The sequence below is a fragment of the Medicago truncatula genome, chromosome 6, assembly GCF_003473485.1.
Source record: "Medicago truncatula cultivar Jemalong A17 chromosome 6, MtrunA17r5.0-ANR, whole genome shotgun sequence".
Taxonomy (NCBI): Eukaryota; Viridiplantae; Streptophyta; class Magnoliopsida; order Fabales; family Fabaceae; genus Medicago; species Medicago truncatula.
In genome coordinates this window covers 15,164,336-15,184,583 of record NC_053047.1, presented here as the reverse complement: position 1 = coordinate 15,184,583, position 20,248 = coordinate 15,164,336, and the positions used below count along the sequence as shown (strand labels likewise).

The 20,248-nt window shown below is 35.5% G+C and overlaps 1 long non-coding RNA gene and 1 pseudogene across 5 annotated transcripts; both read right to left on the bottom strand.

The window, feature by feature from the left end:
- On the bottom strand, positions 1–3,353 carry LOC120580872 (probable terpene synthase 2; annotated as a pseudogene). Its single transcript, XR_005646642.1, has 7 exons — positions 3,247–3,353; positions 2,848–3,127; positions 2,151–2,523; positions 1,824–2,042; positions 1,591–1,729; positions 554–802; positions 1–457 (listed from the first exon to the last, which is right to left on the bottom strand). The product of XR_005646642.1 is annotated as a probable terpene synthase 2 (transcript).
- Positions 3,354–5,460: 2,107 nt separating this feature from the next.
- On the bottom strand, positions 5,461–17,452 carry LOC120580885 (uncharacterized). 4 transcript variants are annotated; one of them, XR_005646653.1, is made up of 4 exons: positions 17,083–17,452; positions 15,722–15,768; positions 6,269–6,433; positions 5,461–5,832 (listed from the first exon to the last, which is right to left on the bottom strand). It is a non-coding gene; the product is annotated as an uncharacterized lncRNA (long non-coding RNA). The 4 variants fall into 4 exon arrangements; XR_005646651.1 differs by having other exon boundaries at positions 6,269–6,401; positions 17,083–17,449; XR_005646652.1 differs by lacking the exons at positions 15,722–15,768; positions 17,083–17,452 and adding an exon at positions 6,497–6,599 and having other exon boundaries at positions 6,269–6,401.
- Positions 17,453–20,248: the final 2,796 nt, after the last annotated feature.

The window sequence follows — 20,248 nt, the reverse complement described above, 5'->3', positions numbered from 1 at the left end:
TTTTACAACAATAATTTACCAAACAACTTTTAACTTTAAAAGAGTGAGGATCCACCTTTGATCCATTTTTTTAGGTTCTTCACATTGGAAGCACTAAGTTTCCTTTATTAAAATTTGAAACTCGAAATATAAATAAAGCACGCAAAGACATAAACATCGATGCTTAAATTGGAATTGGATCCACCATCACGTCTTTAATGTATGTTTTCATCAGTCCTTCAGCATGTGTGTAGTTATCTTTATCTGTGTAAAACACATCCATAAAACGCGAAAAATTGAGAGCGCGAGTTAGAAAATCCATTGGAACTTCGGTTGGCCTAAGACAATCTCTGTTTATATCTTTCCAAGCTATTGCAACTCCTTTTTGGCATTCTTGAATACCAGCTTCCCTAGACATACCATGATGCTTTTTATAACAATCCAACAATGAGCAAACATGTCCCCTTTTTTGTTCAAACTGTAAAATAAGAAATAACCATGCAAGTATTTATACCATGTCAAATAAAAAGTAGTATATTAAGAAGGAAATAATTTCAATAATTAATATAGATACCTCAGTGGACACAATTTCATCCATTAGCCTACATATATTTGCAGCACCATTAACAATTTTTGGCTCATTTGTTACCCATTTGAAAATGTTTTCAGTGACTTTGTCTCCCATGCCAATGTAAGAAGCTAATATTAGCAAACTGTAACAACATGATGTTCTTGATACGCGCATGTACTCTTCTGTTGTTGGTATATAGTTTTCGTTCAACCATCTAGCCTCAGTCATATAGGCTTGGACTGCCTTTTTAAACTACCATCATCATCATGCAATACAATTGAATTATGAGCATACTGTTGATTAATAATTAATAATTAAAAGATATTTCATTTATTAAGTAATAAAGGCTACTACATACTACTTACGCACTCATTTGTACTCTTTCTGTTTCATTTTAATTGTCACTTACAATTTTTTATATGTTTCAAAATAATCATTACTTTACAATATCAATGTAATATTATTTTTTATTCATTAATATACCCTTATTTATTGAATTCTACCTTACTTAATTAATCCACTAACTACTATTAATAAGGGTGTTTTATTGAATGATACTAATTTTAACATTAAAATAAAATCAACTTATCATGGAGTAATTATTAATGTGTTTAGCAAAGAGCAATTAAATTACTACTCTCACGTTCTTTTTGTAGAATAATTTTGTTTCTATTTAACTATCAAAGTTCAATGCAATATTAAATGTTGTTTTTTCAATATTACCCTTAATTATTTATTACAAAGAGAGAAATATATGAAACAATATATTAAATGAATGAGGCTATTATTGGAAATTGATAAATTATTGTATCAGAAGTAGTTATATTTATTGATTGTATTGATTTATGTAAAATGTTAAAAAGTGAAAATTAAAAAGGAACGGAGGTAGTATGTTCAAACAAACTGAAATGTTAAATTTCTCAACTTCACAATGTTAAATTGGTACCTCTTTTGTGTGGATTTTTATTTTCTCAATTATAAATCCTATTTGCCTATAAAAAATACTTCAATTTAAGTATAGAAAAGGCACAAACTCATACTTCTTTTTTGTAGTAGTTGAGGATGTACTCCCTTCCTTCTTCGATCATTGCTTGCTCTATTTCTTCGTAAACATTCCAGAACGATTTATAAAGTAATTTCATGTAATCTGGAAGATCATCCGAGACGATAACATCCCACCTGAAAATCAATTTCGTTGCAATCACTTTCATTTTTTCTTAAAAAAAATATACGGAAAATTAAATGTGATGGATCTATGAATATGTCAATAAACCTTTCAATTGCCTCGGTAAAACGTTCAAGTTCATCAATGGTTCCATATGAATCATATGTATCATCAATGAGTGATAACATGACGTTTATTTTCGGTAACATTTTCCTTGCTCGAGAATATTGCGGCTCAAAATATACGGTCAAAGTCCAAAAGCAACATTCCACAATTCTGTCTCGTGCATAAGGTAGTTTGCTAGAAAAATCCAATTCCTTCCACCATCTTTAAAGACAACAAACAATTTTGTTATTACAAGGATTGTTCTTTGAAATATTCTTTTTAATTTGGTTTTGTTACAAAAAGATTGAAGGGTGTGATCAAAGTACTTACTTGGAAATGTTTCCAAATTCTTTTTGATGTAGGCTTTGGAGCAAATTGAAATCTAATTTAGAGAAAGTGAGTAGTATTTCATCATGGGAAGGATCTTGCTCATAGATAGAAATGTACCGTCGTGCCTCTAGCCTAGGCAAGCTCTTGTGGAGAGCCTGCCTTAAAGCATATTTGACTTGTGCTGCAAGAGAATGGCTCGATTCGGTAGCAATGAACTCAAGGTGCGTGGAAGTAAAAGCCAATGCCTCTTCCAAAATGTCTTCTCCATGAACAATCAAATGTGAGGCTTCATACAAGCTTAACATCCCTTCGACATCCATGATAAGTGTTTCGTTAAAGTTTCCTTGCTCATCTTTAAACTTGGTGAACACATCTAGCGAGTTTATAAAAACAAAAAGAAAAGAAAAACCATTAGATTCACACAAGAAAATCATTGCATTCCTGAAAAGAAATACTGACTATTCTCTCTAGTCTCAAAAATAAATAAAGATTTTCTGAATAACAGATGTATCTGATCTCAAAATTTAATTCTTGACGCTATGTATTAGAGACGAAAAAAGATTTGAGTTATGCATACTTTTTGTGAACCTAGTGTTTTTCACATTTTTCATCATTACTTAGAGTTAAGAGAGATCCTAACAATTGATTAAAGAGAAAGCAACAAATGTAAATAAGTACGAGTTATATCCATTCATACTTGGTGAAACGTAAAATCCATGTTGCCTCAACACCCTAAATAGCACAGCAAGAGAAAAAAGGTTGTCTTCAAGAATTATTTCTCCATTTTCAACATAACTTTTGTGGATATGTTGCAGAACTTCATCAATCTCTTTTTCAAAATGATAACTCAAACCCAAACGGCATATTGAATCAATCAGTTTAACTTTCTCAAAAGGTTTCTCTGATTTTGCAACAAGCATATTTCTTACATGACTTTTAAGTGTATCAATTTGTGTTACAATATTCTGATCAAGTTCCTGCAAGTGTTTGAAAATAAAATTTTCAATTAGTAAGAAAATTTATCTAATTATAAAATGACAAGGCTAATCATTGTTCGAATAGATGAACTATAGAAATGAATAAGGAACATATATACCATAGATTCTGAAGCATATTGAATGAAATATTCCCCCAAATGTTAGGGTGATAATCTGCCAGATTTCTTTGCTTGGTTTCAGGATTGGAGTTACTTAGAGTAGACATCCCTAATGAAATGAATGAATGCTTTAATTTATTAATAGCTCTATTTCTTCAACTCTAAGGTTTTGGGATGGAAAATAAAGTGTCTACTACATAGATATTTATAGTAAACATATTATTTTTTTAATTACATATTTAAGCATATTTTATAAGAATAAGTAACGTGCATGATTCTCTGTTTTTGACAAAAAATGCATGTCTTATTTTAACGTAAAATAAGGCGAGCTGTCGGTCTGCGCTCGCAATTAAATCTTTAACGGTATGTTTTATAAGAATACATCATTATTGATTTTTTTTTAGAGGATAATCATCATTCATTTTAAATAAAATATTTGTAGGGCTATATTATAATTTAAATTACGGCACATGTATGTGTATATGTATAAGTAAATATAATGTAAATTTCATTCAATAATTTATTCAAGGTGAGCTGTCGGTGTGCGCTCGCAAAATTTGTAATTTTGAAACACGTGATGATTCGGAAATATATCTATAACTATAAATAAATAATATTACCTCTCCGTAGGTGTGTATGAGAATACGTTAAATCGGTCTACAAAGGCCTACGTCCAACGATGGATCTAGAAATTTTGAGCACTGTAGACAACATATATTTTTTAGTTTTTAAAGAAAAAGTATAGATATACATCATAATTGTTCTATGTGGTTTTCATATCATATAAATATTGAATGATTTTCCAATTTTCAATGTCAATAAAATTATATTTTATTCTTAATAATATTCGTTAAGAACAAACAAAAGAATTTACCCGAGGAGGATAAAAATACTCACAAAGGTGGCGGATCAATGAAAGTGGGCGTTGCGGTCGTTGATATAGTGGTCTGAGGATAAGATGGCCGCAACCCTGTTGAGGAGAAGGGGGTGTCATATCTGCAGGTGCACCGATGCTCAAGTTAGTATATGAGCAAGAGTGGGGTGAAGCATGAAGAGATACATACCTTGTGATCTTGTCAAAATTACTTTATATAGGGTTGAGGCGAGCGTTGTATGGTCCTGGGTTAGCCGTTATGATAGACACTCATTATGATGAGATTGAATGGCCGTTCCAAACCATTAGTATTATAGTCTATTATTGGTATGAGAGGATCCAAAACTATTGGGAGGCTTTGCTTGTTGGGACTTTGAGTAATTGGGCTCTAATTTGTGGCAGACTAGGCTTTTGGCTAGTCCAGATCATAAGCCATCAAGTCTTTAGTTCGAGGCATTCAAAGTGATGACTTCAAATGATGACAAGCAAAAAGGTGATGTCAAACTTATTTTGATAGAAATGATCCATAAAATAATGTTTATGATACTTTTAGTTCGATTATTATCCTAAGAGGATTTGTATTATGTTCCGAGGAGAGTTGTTTTTAAGTTTAATCTTTTGTGGAAAGCGTAGCGAGAAGATAATGTTTTTTCTTCTCAAATAGTGACGTGATTTTGCCAATCTTTTTTAGTCTTGTTCTCGTTGCAAGCTGAGCACACATAGATTTGTAGAGTTGGGTCATTGTAAAAATGATATTGTTCACGTTTGTAAACATGAGTTAATTACAACATGTGAGATGCTTAGTGAAATGTCCCAGGTGGAATTCCAAGAGCACTTTGAATAAGACTTAGATGAAAATACATTGTTCAAGATAATGATTTTGATCCCCCTATTGTTCTCTAGGTGTCTCGCTTTATAAGTTTCACTTTCTTGAACTAATGGGCATCTCTTTGGATGTTCAAGCCCATTAACCCTCTGAGGTCCATATGGCTCATGTGTACCAGGCGTGTGGAGCTGATCGTTTCTTCGCACTGCTCTTTTGTACAAGGCGAGTGGAGTCAAGGGTACACAACTCATGCCAAATTCCATCCATACAACTTTATCTCTCAAGCTCATTGAGTCTCTCAAGTATTTAATATATAACCTTGAAAATATTCTAAATAGTTGAACAATGTTTATATAATAACATGTACTTTTGATATCTTTATGGGTTACAATTTGGCTTAGGTAAAAAGGAGATGTGTTTGGGAGAGTAAACTAAAATTGGAGTTATGTATCCACCCTATTGAACCAAAAAAGGGTTTTGAACAATGCCTCTGAAGTTTTGAAGATAACAAGTATGAAAAAAACAATTTGATATTGTCATACCCCAAATTTTGACTTAAAATATCGACATTCATACGTCGTTTGACCCTGATCGGGCTCTGACTTCACTCATATTTGAATTAACATATTAGAGAGAAGTTTTAATAACCAATTTGAATTACATACTCTATAAAATTTCCCCTGTCTTGCATAATGAAAATGAACTATGCACTATGCAACACATTTTGAATTACATACTAAAACGATTGCAAGTTTTCATCCAATGTAACATGTACTCTATAAATTATAACATAGTCACAGGTATAATTGTACTCTATTTCCCCTGTCTTCCCATGTCTTTTCCTTTCTTTCTTCTTCAAATCTTTTACAGTATTAAACTTTTTGTTCTGCCAAAATAACAATATAATGCATGCTTAAGTAGTGGTCACATATAAACTATAACATAATCACATGTAGCAGCATAGAAAAACTTGCAATGATATCAACAATCATAGAGCAACATACAATAGCAAAACCAAATATTGTTGAACCAAAAGATAAAAAATATGCTCATAAATGAGCAACAAACCAGAACAATCCAACAAGTTCTTTTTAATTCCTTATGTATATGTTATTTCTATAGCTAGTTGCCCAATTCTTGAGTCTCCTTCCTACAAGAAGCATACCTTCTAAAAACCCATCTAAATTACAAAATTATTATTGGTGCAACAATACAAGTAACTCTATTGCTAAATGCAGACAGTGATAATCTGATTATAATTGTAAGTGATTATTTTCACAGTAACAATCGTATTAAGTATTAACAGTAGGAATGGAGCTAACCTTAGACCATCTTTTGTAGAGCATCAATAGCCAACGTATTTGATGTCACAAATAAAGGATTTCGGGTCATTACTTTTGACACCATTTTCTGATCCGGTCACAGACCCTCGGCAATAACTCTAGTAGCATTATCCTAAACAAAAGACACACCTCATTTCCTTGTATCTGATAATACAATATACACACACTCAATGAACAAACATACATTCACATAGAAAATTCACAAACCATGTTAGTCATTATTCCAAATAACAAAGCATTCCAAATAACAAAGCATTGGAATCAGTCAACAATACAACATCAACGTGTCGTGCTGCCATTCTGCGACATGTGTAACGCCTACTTTCGTTTAATAGTTATTTAATCGAGTTTAGGCAATTATATTATAATTATATAATATATGCATGATTTTGATATGTTTTGATGATATGATTGATGACGTGATAAGTTATGAGTTTTGGAGGATTTGATTATGATATGAGATTTATTTTATTGATAAATAGAATAAAGATTTGAAAATAATATAAAATATTTAGTTGAGGGTTGTTTTGATATTTTAGATAGTTTTGGGGGAGAAATTGAGATAAGATAAGTAATTAGGAAGAGATATAAATAGAGAAGACCTAATTGTTAGAAAAACGGATTGTACGTGAAAACTTTTGGAAAAGGGAGAAAAAGCTTTGAGAGGAGCAAGAGACCAAGAGGGCTGCGATTTTTCTTCATAACCAGGTAAGGGTGGGACTAATAACTCAGTAGCATTAACCTCTGTAATTCTGATGATTAGTTGACATAGTTAGGATTGATTTAGAGAAGTTTTGGAATTAGGTCAAAACCCTAAGAATTGAGAATAAACGGTAAAACTTGTTTAGATTGATGTAAGAATTGTCCTGTAACCTTAGAATATGTTTAGGATGAATTTTGGAATCAAAACCAAGCTTAGAACCATGTGAAACGTCGGATTTTTGTGTTTTTAGGAAGCCTGGCCGTAGCGACATTCATCGCTCGCCACGGCGAGCTATGATCCTCGCCTCGCGAGTGATGAAGATTCATCGCTCGCCACGCGAGCCTTTCCCCTTCGCCTCGCGAGTTGTCTGGTGCAACTCGCCATGGCGAGCAACCTTTCCTCGCCTCGCGAGCTTAGGCAGAGTGCATGTCATATTTCGTGTTTCGACCTTTTTAGTTGGACCTTGAGTGCCTTTGAGTACCTGAACATACCTAGTATTGATTAGGGATGATTTTAGGACAGGATTGAACCCAGAACAACATCAGTTTGGGAGATTAGTGTTACTCGCCATGGCGAGTAAGTACTCTCGCCTCGCGAGTACAACCAGAAGGTAGTTGCTTGAGTGTTTGTGCGATCTGTGTCGCATGTGTTGATCAAGAGTGAACCCCTAATTGGCATTGAGACCTAGTGATGATGTTTACTGCAGCCTGTAGAGTTGTTTAAGACTATATTGATATTAATTGAGTATGAACTAATGTATTGTATATTCATGCAAGATATGAAGGTTTGATAATAATGCAATTTATGTGCTATTGATATAATGATATCATCTTGCTGTGTGACTTGTTTATGCTGCTTCTGTTATTTAACTAAGTGCATATGTATATGATAATGTTTAGCTCCAAATTATTGGATGCATGTTGATTACGATGATTACGTGTTCTGTTCATAAGTGTCCATGCATAGCATATCATTGAGCTTAGTCCTCACCACGAATATTAGGAGCTTTGTCCTCCGCACGTTTTATAGGAGCTTTGTCCTCCGCACGATTAAAGTATATTAATACTTATGATGACGATTGGTACCACATGCATATAAGGAGTCTAAGAGCATTGTCACATTGTCATGATTAAGATGCCTTGTTGATAATGATTGAATATGTGATTACGTGATAAGTGTTATTTGATATGTTATGATATTCCTAATTATTGAACAAACGATTACGTGATAACTGTTTAGCAATTATGCAAAGTTAATAATGGAATGATTATGTTGTTAATTTATGATTCTCAATTACATTGATTAATGTTATTGTATTATGAAATCTCACCCCTTCTGCTTGAAAATGTTGCCCTTCGTATGGGTAACTTGCAGGTGATCGTGCTTAGTGTGCAGTTGCCGTCGTGAGTGGCCTTGCCTTCACTGTGTCGTCTAGGTCGCTCTGATACGTAACGGGATGGGGTTATATGCTATAACATGCTTCATTCTCTTACGTGGATAATATGTTATTTTTATTATGTTATGGATTATGAACTATTTTTGATGGGGCCTACGTGCCAAACTGATTTATGATTTTTGAATTAAATATTCCGCTGCTATGTTAAAGATATTGTGAAGGTTAAATTATTATTTAACTGTTTATGGATTACGTTTCTATGTGATATCCCGTTTATGGTTTTTACTCTGATAATTGTTTATGAAATTTGTATATTGGGAAAACGGGGTGTTACAATTGGTATCAGAGCAGGTCGATCCGTCCGGTCAATTAGAGGGTCGTGTCGAGTCTTAGTAATATTTATATTACTATCTTATGTTGTTGTTGCTACTTTTGTAGAATCTCAGAAATGGCTGGAAGGAATGATGCTGCGTTAGCTGCTGCTCTACAAGCTGTTGCCCAAGCTGTGGGACAACAACCTAACGTGAATGTTGGTGCAAATGCTGAAGCTAGGATGTTGGAGACGTTCATGAAGAAGAACCCTCCGACTTTCAAAGGACGTTATGACCCTGATGGAGCCCAGACGTGGCTTAAGGAGATTGAGAGGATTTTCCGGGTTATGCAGTGCACGGAGGATCAGAAAGTGCGATTTGGTACTCATCAGCTGGCCGAGGAAGCTGATGACTGGTGGGTTGCTCTTCTGCCTACCCTTGGGCAGGAGGGAGCTGTTGTGACTTGGGCTGTTTTCAGGAGAGAGTTCCTGAGAAGATACTTTCCGGAAGATGTTCGCGGGAAGAAAGAGATCGAATTCCTTGAGCTGAAGCAAGGAAATATGTCCGTGACAGAGTATGCTGCCAAGTTCGTGGAGCTGTCTAAGTTCTATCCGCACTATACTGCAGAGAATGCTGAGTTCTCGAGATGCATCAAGTTCGAGAACGGTTTGAGGCCCGACATCAAGAGGGCGATTGGATACCAGCAGCTGAGAGTTTTTCAGGATTTGGTTAACAGCTGCAGGATCTATGAGGAGGATACCAAGGCTCACTACAAGGTAGTGAATGAAAGGAAGGGCAAGGGACAGCAGAGTCGTCCTAAGCCGTACAGTGCCCCCGCTGACAAAGGGAAACAGAAGATGGTCGATGTTAGGCGGCCTAAGAGGAAGGATGCTGCAGAGATTGTGTGCTTCAATTGTGGTGAGAAAGGCCACAAGAGCAACGCTTGTTCTGAGGAAATCAAGAAGTGTGTCCGGTGTGGTAAGAAGGGTCATGTGGTGGCTGATTGCAACCGTACAGACATTGTTTGTTTTAATTGCAACGGAGAGGGTCACATTAGTTCACAGTGTACTCAGCCTAAGAGGGCGCCGACTACTAGTAGGGTCTTTGCTTTGACTGGGACTCAGACAGAGAATGAGGATCGTTTGATCAGAGGTACTTGCTATATTAATAATACTCCTTTAGTTGCTATTATTGATACTGGTGCTACGCATTGTTTTATTGCTTTCGATTGTGTTTCTGCTTTGGGTCTTGATTTGTCTGATATGAATGGAGAGATGGTTGTCGAAACTCCAGCTAAGGGTTCGGTGACTACTTCTCTCGTATGTTTGAAATGTCCTTTGTCTATGTTTGGTCGTGATTTTGAAATGGATTTAGTTTGTCTACCTTTGAGTGGTATGGATGTGATTCTGGGTATGAACTGGTTAGAGTACAACCACGTTCTTATTAATTGTTTTAGCAAGTCAGTACATTTCTCTTCCGTCGAAGAGGAAAGTGGTGCAGAGTTTTTATCTACTAAGCAGCTGAAGCATCTGGAACGCGACGGTATCTTGATGTTTTCGTTAATGGCTACTTTATCTATTGAGAATCAAGCAGTGATTGATAGGTTACCGGTGGTGTGTGAATTTCCTGAAGTTTTTCCAGATGAGATTCCTGATGTGCCTCCAGAGAGAGAAGTTGAGTTTTCTATTGATCTTGTTCCTGGAACGAAGCCGGTCTCGATGGCACCTTATCGTATGTCTGCCTCCGAGTTATCTGAGTTGAAGAAACAGTTAGAAGACTTACTTGAGAAGAAGTTTGTTAGACCAAGTGTTTCACCTTGGGGAGCGCCGGTTTTGCTAGTAAAGAAGAAAGATGGTAGTATGCGGTTGTGTATTGATTATCGACAGTTGAACAAGGTAAATATCAAGAATAGGTATCCACTTCCGAGAATTGATGATTTGATGGATCAGCTAGTGGGTGCACGAGTTTTCAGCAAGATTGATTTGAGATCAGGTTATCACCAGATTAAAGTAAAGGATGAAGATATGCAGAAGACGGCTTTCAGAACGCGTTATGGTCACTATGAATATAAAGTTATGCCTTTCGGTGTGACCAATGCACCTGGAGTGTTTATGGAGTATATGAATCGCATCTTCCATGCATTTTTGGATCGGTTTGTGGTTGTGTTTATCGACGATATTTTAATTTACTCCAAGACCGAAGAAGAACATGCTGAGCATCTGAAGATTGTCTTACAAGTGTTGAAAGAGAAGAAACTTTATGCTAAATTGTCTAAGTGTGAATTCTGGTTGAAAGAAGTGAGTTTTCTAGGCCATGTTATTTCTGGTGATGGAATTGCAGTGGATCCGTCTAAAGTTGAAGCGGTATCACAGTGGGAGACTCCTAAGTCAGTTACTGAGATTAGAAGTTTCTTGGGTTTAGCTGGTTACTATAGAAGGTTTATTGAAGGATTTTCTAAGTTAGCTCTTCCGCTAACGCAGTTGACTTGTAAAGGTAAAACTTTTGTGTGGGACGTCCATTGTGAGAAAAGTTTCGGTGAATTGAAGAAGCGTTTGACGACTGCTCCAGTGTTAATTTTGCCGAAGTCAGATGAACCTTTTGTGGTTTATTGTGATGCGTCCAAGTTGGGTTTAGGAGGTGAACTTATGCAAGAAGGTAAAGTGGTAGCTTATGCTTCAAGACAGTTGAGAGTTCATGAGAAGAATTATCCTACGCATGATCTCGAGTTGGCGGCCGTAGTCTTTGTATTGAAGATATGGAGACATTACTTGTATGGTTCGAGATTTGAAGTGTTTAGTGATCACAAGAGTTTGAAGTATTTGTTCGATCAGAAGGAATTGAATATGAGACAGCGAAGATGGCCCGAATTGTTGAAGGATTATGACTTTGGTTTGAATTATCATCCAGGTAAAGCTAATGTTGTTGCAGATGCCTTGAGTAGGAAGACATTGCATATGTCCGCCATGATGGTCAGAGAGTTCGAATTGCTTGAACAGTTTAGAGATATGAGTTTGATTTGCGAATGGTCACCTCAGAGTGTGAAACTGGGTATGCTGAAGATTGATAGTGAATTTCTGAAAAGTATCAAGGAAGCACAGAAAGTTGATGTAAAGTTTGTGGACTTGTTGGTTGCTAGAGATCAGACTGAAGACAGTGATTTTAAAATCGATGATCAAGGTGTGTTGAGATTCCGAGGAAGAATTTGTATCCCAGACAATGAAGAGATTAAGAAGATGATTCTTGAAGAGAGTCAGAGAAGTAGCTTGAGTATTCATCCGGGAGCTACGAAGATGTATCATGATCTAAAGAAGATTTTCTGGTGGTCTGGTTTGAAACGAGATGTGGCACAATTTGTGTATTCCTGTTTAGTTTGTCAGAAGTCGAAAGTTGAGCATCAGAAACCTGCTGGGATGATGGTACCTTTAGACGTGCCAGAATGGAAATGGGATAGTATATCGATGGATTTTGTGACGAGTTTGCCGAATACTCCGAGAGGGAGCGACGCAATTTGGGTTATTGTTGATAGGTTGACGAAGTCAGCTCATTTCCTACCTATTAATATTAGTTTCCCTGTTGCCCAGTTGGCAGAGATTTACATCAAAGAGATTGTGAAGTTGCATGGTGTTCCTTCGAGCATTGTATCAGATAGAGATCCAAGATTTACTTCTAGATTTTGGAAAAGTTTGCAAGAGGCCTTGGGTTCGAAGTTGAGATTGAGTTCGGCGTATCATCCACAGACAGATGGTCAGTCGGAGAGGACAATTCAGTCGCTAGAGGATTTGTTGAGAATTTGTGTTCTTGAGCAAGGAGGAACTTGGGATAGTCATCTTCCGTTGATCGAGTTCACTTATAATAATAGTTATCATTCTAGTATTGGAATGGCACCGTTCGAGGCTTTGTATGGTCGGAGATGCAGAACTCCGTTGTGTTGGTTTGAATCAGGAGAAAGAGTGGTCTTAGGACCAGAGATTGTTCAGCAAACTACTGAGAAAGTTCAGATGATCCAAGAGAAAATGAAGGCGTCGCAGAGTCGACAAAAGAGTTATCATGATAAGCGTAGAAAAGATCTTGAATTTCAGGAAGGAGACCACGTGTTTTTGAGAGTCACTCCTATGACTGGTGTAGGACGTGCTTTGAAGTCAAAGAAGTTGACCCCGAAGTTCATTGGTCCGTATCAGATATTGGAAAGAGTTGGAACGGTGGCTTACCGAGTGGGTTTACCGCCGCATCTTGCGAATTTGCACAACGTTTTCCATGTGTCGCAACTTCGGAAGTATGTTCCGGATCCATCTCATGTAATCCAAAGCGACGATGTGCAAATTAGAGACAACCTTACGGTAGAGACTTTACCGTTGAGGATTGATGATCGTAAAGTGAAGACGTTGAGAGGCAAGGAGATACCTCTCGTGAGAGTCGTTTGGTCGGGAGCGACTGGTGAAAGCTTGACGTGGGAGCTTGAGAGTAAGATGCTGGAGTCTTATCCAGAGTTGTTTGCTTGAGGTAAATTTTCGAGGACGAAAATCTCTTAAGTGGGGGAGAGTTGTAACGCCTACTTTCGTTTAATAGTTATTTAATCGAGTTTAGGCAATTATATTATAATTATATAATATATGCATGATTTTGATATGTTTTGATGATATGATTGATGACGTGATAAGTTATGAGTTTTGGAGGATTTGATTATGATATGAGATTTATTTTATTGATAAATAGAATAAAGATTTGAAAATAATATAAAATATTTAGTTGAGGGTTGTTTTGATATTTTAGATAGTTTTGGGGGAGAAATTGAGATAAGATAAGTAATTAGGAAGAGATATAAATAGAGAAGACCTAATTGTTAGAAAAACGGATTGTACGTGAAAACTTTTGGAAAAGGGAGAAAAAGCTTTGAGACGAGCAAGAGACCAAGAGGGCTGCGATTTTTCTTCATAACCAGGTAAGGGTGGGACTAATAACCCAGTAGCATTAACCTCTGTAATTCTGATGATTAGTTGACATAGTTAGGATTGATTTAGAGAAGTTTTGGAATTAGGTCAAAACCCTAAGAATTGAGAATAAACGGTAAAACTTGTTTAGATTGATGTAAGAATTGTCCTGTAACCTTAGAATATGTTTAGGATGAATTCTGGAATCAAAACCAAGCTTAGAACCATGTGAAACGTCGGATTTTTGTGTTTTTAGGAAGCCTGGCCGTAGCGGCATTCATCGCTCGCCACGGCGAGCTATGATCCTCGCCTCGCGAGTGATGAAGATTCATCGCTCGCCACGCGAGCCTTTCCCCTTCGCCTCGCGAGTTGTCTGGTGCAACTCGCCATGGTGAGCAACCTTTCCTCGCCTCGCGAGCTTAGGCAGAGTGCATGTCATATTTCGTGTTTCGACCTTTTTAGTTGGACCTTGAGTGCCTTTGAGTACCTGAACATACCTAGTATTGATTAGGGATGATTTTAGGACAGGATTGAACCCAGAACAACATCAGTTTGGGAGATTAGTGTTACTCGCCATGGCGAGTAAGTACTCTCGCCTCGCGAGTACAACCAGAAGGTAGTTGCTTGAGTGTTTGTGCGATCTGTGTCGCATGTGTTGATCAAGAGTGAACCCCTAATTGGCATTGAGACCTAGTGATGATGTTTACTGCAGCCTGTAGAGTTGTTTAAGACTATATTGATATTAATTGAGTATGAACTAATGTATTGTATATTCATGCAAGATATGAAGGTTTGATAATAATGCAATTTATGTGCTATTGATATAATGATATCATCTTGCTGTGTGACTTGTTTATGCTGCTTCTGTTATTTAACTAAGTGCATATGTATATGATAATGTTTAGCTCCAAATTATTGGATGCATGTTGATTACGATGATTACGTGTTCTGTTCATAAGTGTCCATGCATAGCATATCATTGAGCTTAGTCCTCACCACGAATATTAGGAGCTTTGTCCTCCGCACGTTTTATAGGAGCTTTGTCCTCCGCACGATTAAAGTATATTAATACTTATGATGACGATTGGTACCACATGCATATAAGGAGTCTAAGAGCATTGTCACATTGTCATGATTAAGATGCCTTGTTGATAATGATTGAATATGTGATTACGTGATAAGTGTTATTTGATATGTTATGATATTCCTAATTATTGAACAAACGATTACGTGATAACTGTTTAGCAATTATGCAAAGTTAATAATGGAATGATTATGTTGTTAATTTATGATTCTCAATTACATTGATTAATGTTATTGTATTATGAAATCTCACCCCTTCTGCTTGAAAATGTTGCCCTTCGTATGGGTAACTTGCAGGTGATCGTGCTTAGTGTGCAGTTGCCGTCGTGAGTGGCCTTGCCTTCACTGTGTCGTCTAGGTCGCTCTGATACGTAACGGGATGGGGTTATATGCTATAACATGCTTCATTCTCTTACGTGGATAATATGTTATTTTTATTATGTTATGGATTATGAACTATTTTTGATGGGGCCTACGTGCCAAACTGATTTATGATTTTTGAATTAAATATTCCGCTGCTATGTTAAAGATATTGTGAAGGTTAAATTATTATTTAACTGTTTATGGATTACGTTTCTATGTGATATCCCGTTTATGGTTTTTACTCTGATAATTGTTTATGAAATTTGTATATTGGGAAAACGGGGTGTTACAACATGCGTCTGAAACTGATTTCCCCTTAGATATAGTGGTCTGAAAACAATAACCAACACAAAACAAGCATTCTACCATGAAGCACAATAAAAGCAAAATCAAAACAATAACCAACACAATACAAAACTCACACTTCATCTCAACCATTTTTTCAACGTGAAAAATCAAATGAAAGAAAAATAAGCAAGGAGATGCGAAACCAAAGATGAAAACAAATACATAATCGAAGATGAAATCAAAGAAAAAATGGAAGATGAAGTTGAATACATAAAGATGAATTCGTATACGGAATCGAAGACGAAATCAAATAAAATCGAAGATGGAATTGAATTCGGAATTAAAGAAGTGTTAATTCACCTGTGATTCGCACATTTAGCTTTGCGGCCATGTTTGAACGTTTGCTTCTGGTTAGCTCGAACACATGAGAGAGATAGAGAGAGAGAGAGAGAGAGAGAGTGTTAAAAGAGTTGAAATGTTTTTTGTTTTAGTAGAATATGAATGTGTTTTGATATAGTGTTACCAATGTCCCTTTGTTTCATTGCTATTACACGTACACCCTCCGGTCATTAATATAAGCAAAAAACTACATTCTAAGTTCATTCATTTAATGATGTATGTGATCTATAATAAAGACATAATATTCCATTAAACTTTAAAGTTTGCTGCTATTCGCTGATGTTGCGGTTTAGAGTTGGTATTCCGTTAAACTTTAATTGTTTGAAACTAATTTCATCTACATGCAAGCCGTAATATTCCATGTAAATCATAAATAAAAAGTGTGTGCGCGCGTGTCATTTATTTCTTTACCGCTTTATATATATCCAAAAATGCAAAAAAAAAAAAAAATTAGATTAGGGATTATGTGGTGATCCAACGTTACTACAAACAAATTCACGCGCTTTTATTTTTATTGATCCGTTAGTTTAATTTTCATTCATTATTCTAAAACAACAAAAACATTCAAATAACAAAAGTCCCAAAAATATTTTCATAATAAACCTTGATCCAAAATCAAGTGATTCCTTTTTTTTATTTCTTTATTAATCAAATTTCAATATATTTAATCATACAAGTCATTTTCTTTTAACATAAAAAATACAAACAAAACTTATTTTGTTATTTGGCTTTTCATTTTAAAACTTTTTTCGAAAACTAATAAAAAACACACAACCAATCAAACGTCAATTTCTACTATGAACTACGAGGTTTTGATCCCTCACGGGTAAGTAGGCAAATGACCATGTCTTTTTAAGCAAACAAGTTTATAGCACATTAATTAAATAAAACCAAGAGGTTCTCGTAGAGTACTACGAACATAAAGGGTGCTAATACATTCCCTTTGTGTAACCAAACCTCGAACCCTAAATCTTTTCAAAACATGGGGAGTTTGAACTTTTTTCCCCTTTTCAAATTAAATGTTCAGTCGTGAAATAATTAGTGAGTCAAACGCTAATCAAATAGTCTTTATCTCCAATAAATGACGCAACAGATATGCTAATGTGTGTTTAGGTGTGCAAATACATAGAATTAAATTGTGACTCTCTAAGTCATGTTTTGATTATGGTATATCAGGACTCTAAATGGGTGGGGCCGAGGGTGTTAAAACCCGCCCCACCCCGCCCCGTTGCCATGTCTAGTAACAACTAGTTTAAATCTCTCTCTCTCTCCCCCTCCCTCCGTCCCTCCCTGCACATGCTTAAGGGGTCTGAGTTTCTTACCAGTTTAAACAATATATTGTTGGTTGCTTTAAGGTATTTCTTTTCCCGTATGCCTTGGATCTCCGGTACAAGATGCATGCCATCTCATAACTCTGTCGTGACTTCTAGCTGCCTCTGTATGCAATCCACTGTGTAAATCCAAGACACGCTGCTAGTCTCTCCTCGAAAAAGAGCCCTTCCCCCAATTCCCAGTTTCCCTTGGCTTTCATATGAATAAAAGTTCTGAAGAATCGCTTAATAAAATGTGTGTAGAACTTTTATTCGTCACAAGTTTAGCCATATATTTCCCTTTCTTTTGCATGTATCAAATAGAAAAAGATATGACCATTTTATAATGTTTAAAGCTTAAACTTACTTTGCATAGATTTTAGAATACTTGGTAAAATACCCCTTAACTGTATTGAATTATCTTGGTTGTCCCTTTAATATACTTAGTAAGCTGGTTGCATAAAAAAATAATTTAATTATAAGAAATAATTTTAATTTTTTAACCTTTTGTGATAGAATAAAAATGTTTTTACCTTAGGAAAAATGTCAGATATTAAAAAGGTCCGATAATTTTTAGAAAGCATCTGATACAAAAGATAAGCATTGGTGACTTCAAACAAGATTTGAAGAAATGTCAAACCAAAAGTAAAAAAATTAATTAGAAGAGATATCTTATCTTGAAGCTTCTGATGGAATCAAACTCATTGCATCTGAAGATGGCGTCAATAGTCTTGGACACTTTGACCTGATTCGTCTTCTTCTAATGGAATGTCGCTTTCAAACCTTTAATGGTACAATCTGTCTTCTTTTGGCCACGTGCAGAATCAAACATGAAAATTCAAGGATAAAGAGAATGTAACAGATCATTCTATAAGAAGGAAAGGATTTTCGAATGACTATTCAACAACATTATCCATAAGAAGTAAAAGTCTTAACGATTTTGATCAAGCTTCTCAATGACTTAATTGAAGCGTTGATCCCTCTTAAATAACGAGTCTATTATTCTCTCCTAGACAAGAACCTGACTTCAATCATTTTACAAGTGTCATTACTCTGTATAATTAAATAGCGCAAAAACAGTAAAAAAAATTCTAAAAAATTTTAATCTTAGAGGGAAAACACTAATTCTAAAATTAGAGTTTTCTCCTAAGCTGAAAACACGATAAGAAGCAAATAAAGTTCTGCTTCTGATGTGATGTTTAGTACTAGATTGCAGCGGATAAAAATAGAGAGAGAGAGAGAAAAAAAAAAAAGACACAAAGCAATTATATAGGTTCCTTCCACAAACCGGAAGTCAGTCATCCCTTTCACTTCCAAGGAGAGTTCATTAAAATGTAATATCTGATTACAACTGCTCAATGCTAAAACTAGCAAGAGACTTCAAACTACTTAAGCACAACTGCAAGAGATTTCATATGCTCCTGAACACAATCAAGAGACTTCTTATCCTCAAGCACAGCTGCAAGAGACTTCTATTCAAACAGAATTACAAAGAAAAATGTTTGATGCTGAACACTTGATATACAATCAATGGTGTTCACAATACAAATCAGATACAAACTCTTAAGACTCTAAAATTTCTAAGATATAAACTTTGATAAGAAATTCTACGTGAACTTTTGATGCAGAACAATTTCAGCAGAGTTTTGGCGCTTGTAAATTGTTGTATAGTCTTCACTCCTTTATATAGAGGTGTGAAAGAGACGTTGTGAATTGCCAGCACATCAAAATAGAGTCGTTTGAAAGTTTGATCAATCACCAATGATATTTTTCCTGATATGGTTATTATCCTATGAAGGATCAATTTCAAATCCATTCCATGTATGAAGGAACATTGTTGCAGGCATAGTTGTTATCCTTGTCCTGTAGCAGAGACACAAACTGAGTAGTGGAGGTAATGGTTGTACACTTCGTACAATTGTACTTTGTCAATGCTCTTCAAAGAACAAGCATACAATGCCTTCAAATTTATATGAATCACGTGTGTGTTGTTTTAATTTTAAATTTTAACTATTCATTTCCAAGTATACAGGGGCGGATCCACAATATAGGTAAGTGTGGTTTATAGCCACATATAATTGTTAGCATTTTTTCCCTTTTACCATGCCTAAAAATATTGATTATGTACTATATATGTTGTGCTTATATCACATTCCTTTATATTCTACGGTCTATCAGTGGAGGAAGTGCTTTTCTCTTGTACATGTCCTGGGTTCAACTCCCATTACCTTGCAACCTGTAGGAATTGTACCTGCAAAAGAAGGGTCGATGATACACCCTAACCGCTTTGCCATAGTGCTTAATCTGTTGTATATAGTATCGTTTAAATATATAGTATTATAAACCAAAGATAATGAACAGAGAGTTGAATTTTACAGTATACATATGTTGAATTTTACATGTACATGGTGGATGGTTATGTTTATTGTATACATATGTTGAATTTTACATTTCATTATCCTTTGCAAATGTGTTCAACCTATGTGGCCTGCTATGCTAGAGAACGAACAGAGAGTTGGATGTGCATGTTGGTTTGAATTTCTCTCTACTGCATTGGCTCAAGTTCTTCATATACTTTTCGAAAAGAGAACATGAGATGTTTGAGTAACTAATGTTGTCATTGTACTCGGCTTTATATGTATTATCCTTTTCAAAATTTCTAAAATGATATATAATAAGTTCTAAAAAGTTGAAAATAAAAAATGATGAAAAAAATATAGGATTTACTCTCCTATGTATAGAAGCTAAGGACATATTTGGCTCTTGTAACTGTTGTATGTATGTATATTTTAACATACTCTCTTATTATATTGAGTTACATTAGAGGGTGTGTTAAAAGGTGATAAACTGAGCTTGTTTTTGGCTGCTTGCTGGTGGATTTGGAGAGCAAGAAATCTATTATGCTTGGAAAGTGTAACGATTACAAAAAAAAAAAAAAAAAATTGGAGCAAGAAACATTGTGGGTTGGATGGATTTGTTAGATCCCCCCGCTGGAATCACCCCTTTGTTGCGGGCTGATGCTCTTTAGGCTCAGTTTGTGAGTGCTGAACATTTAATTACGATGGGATTGTGTTTACACCGATTTTTGGTAATGTAAACTTCATTATCCATCAATGGTATCCATCAATGATTTCAGGACATAAATGTCGATCGACTGATATATATATAGGCCTTGTAG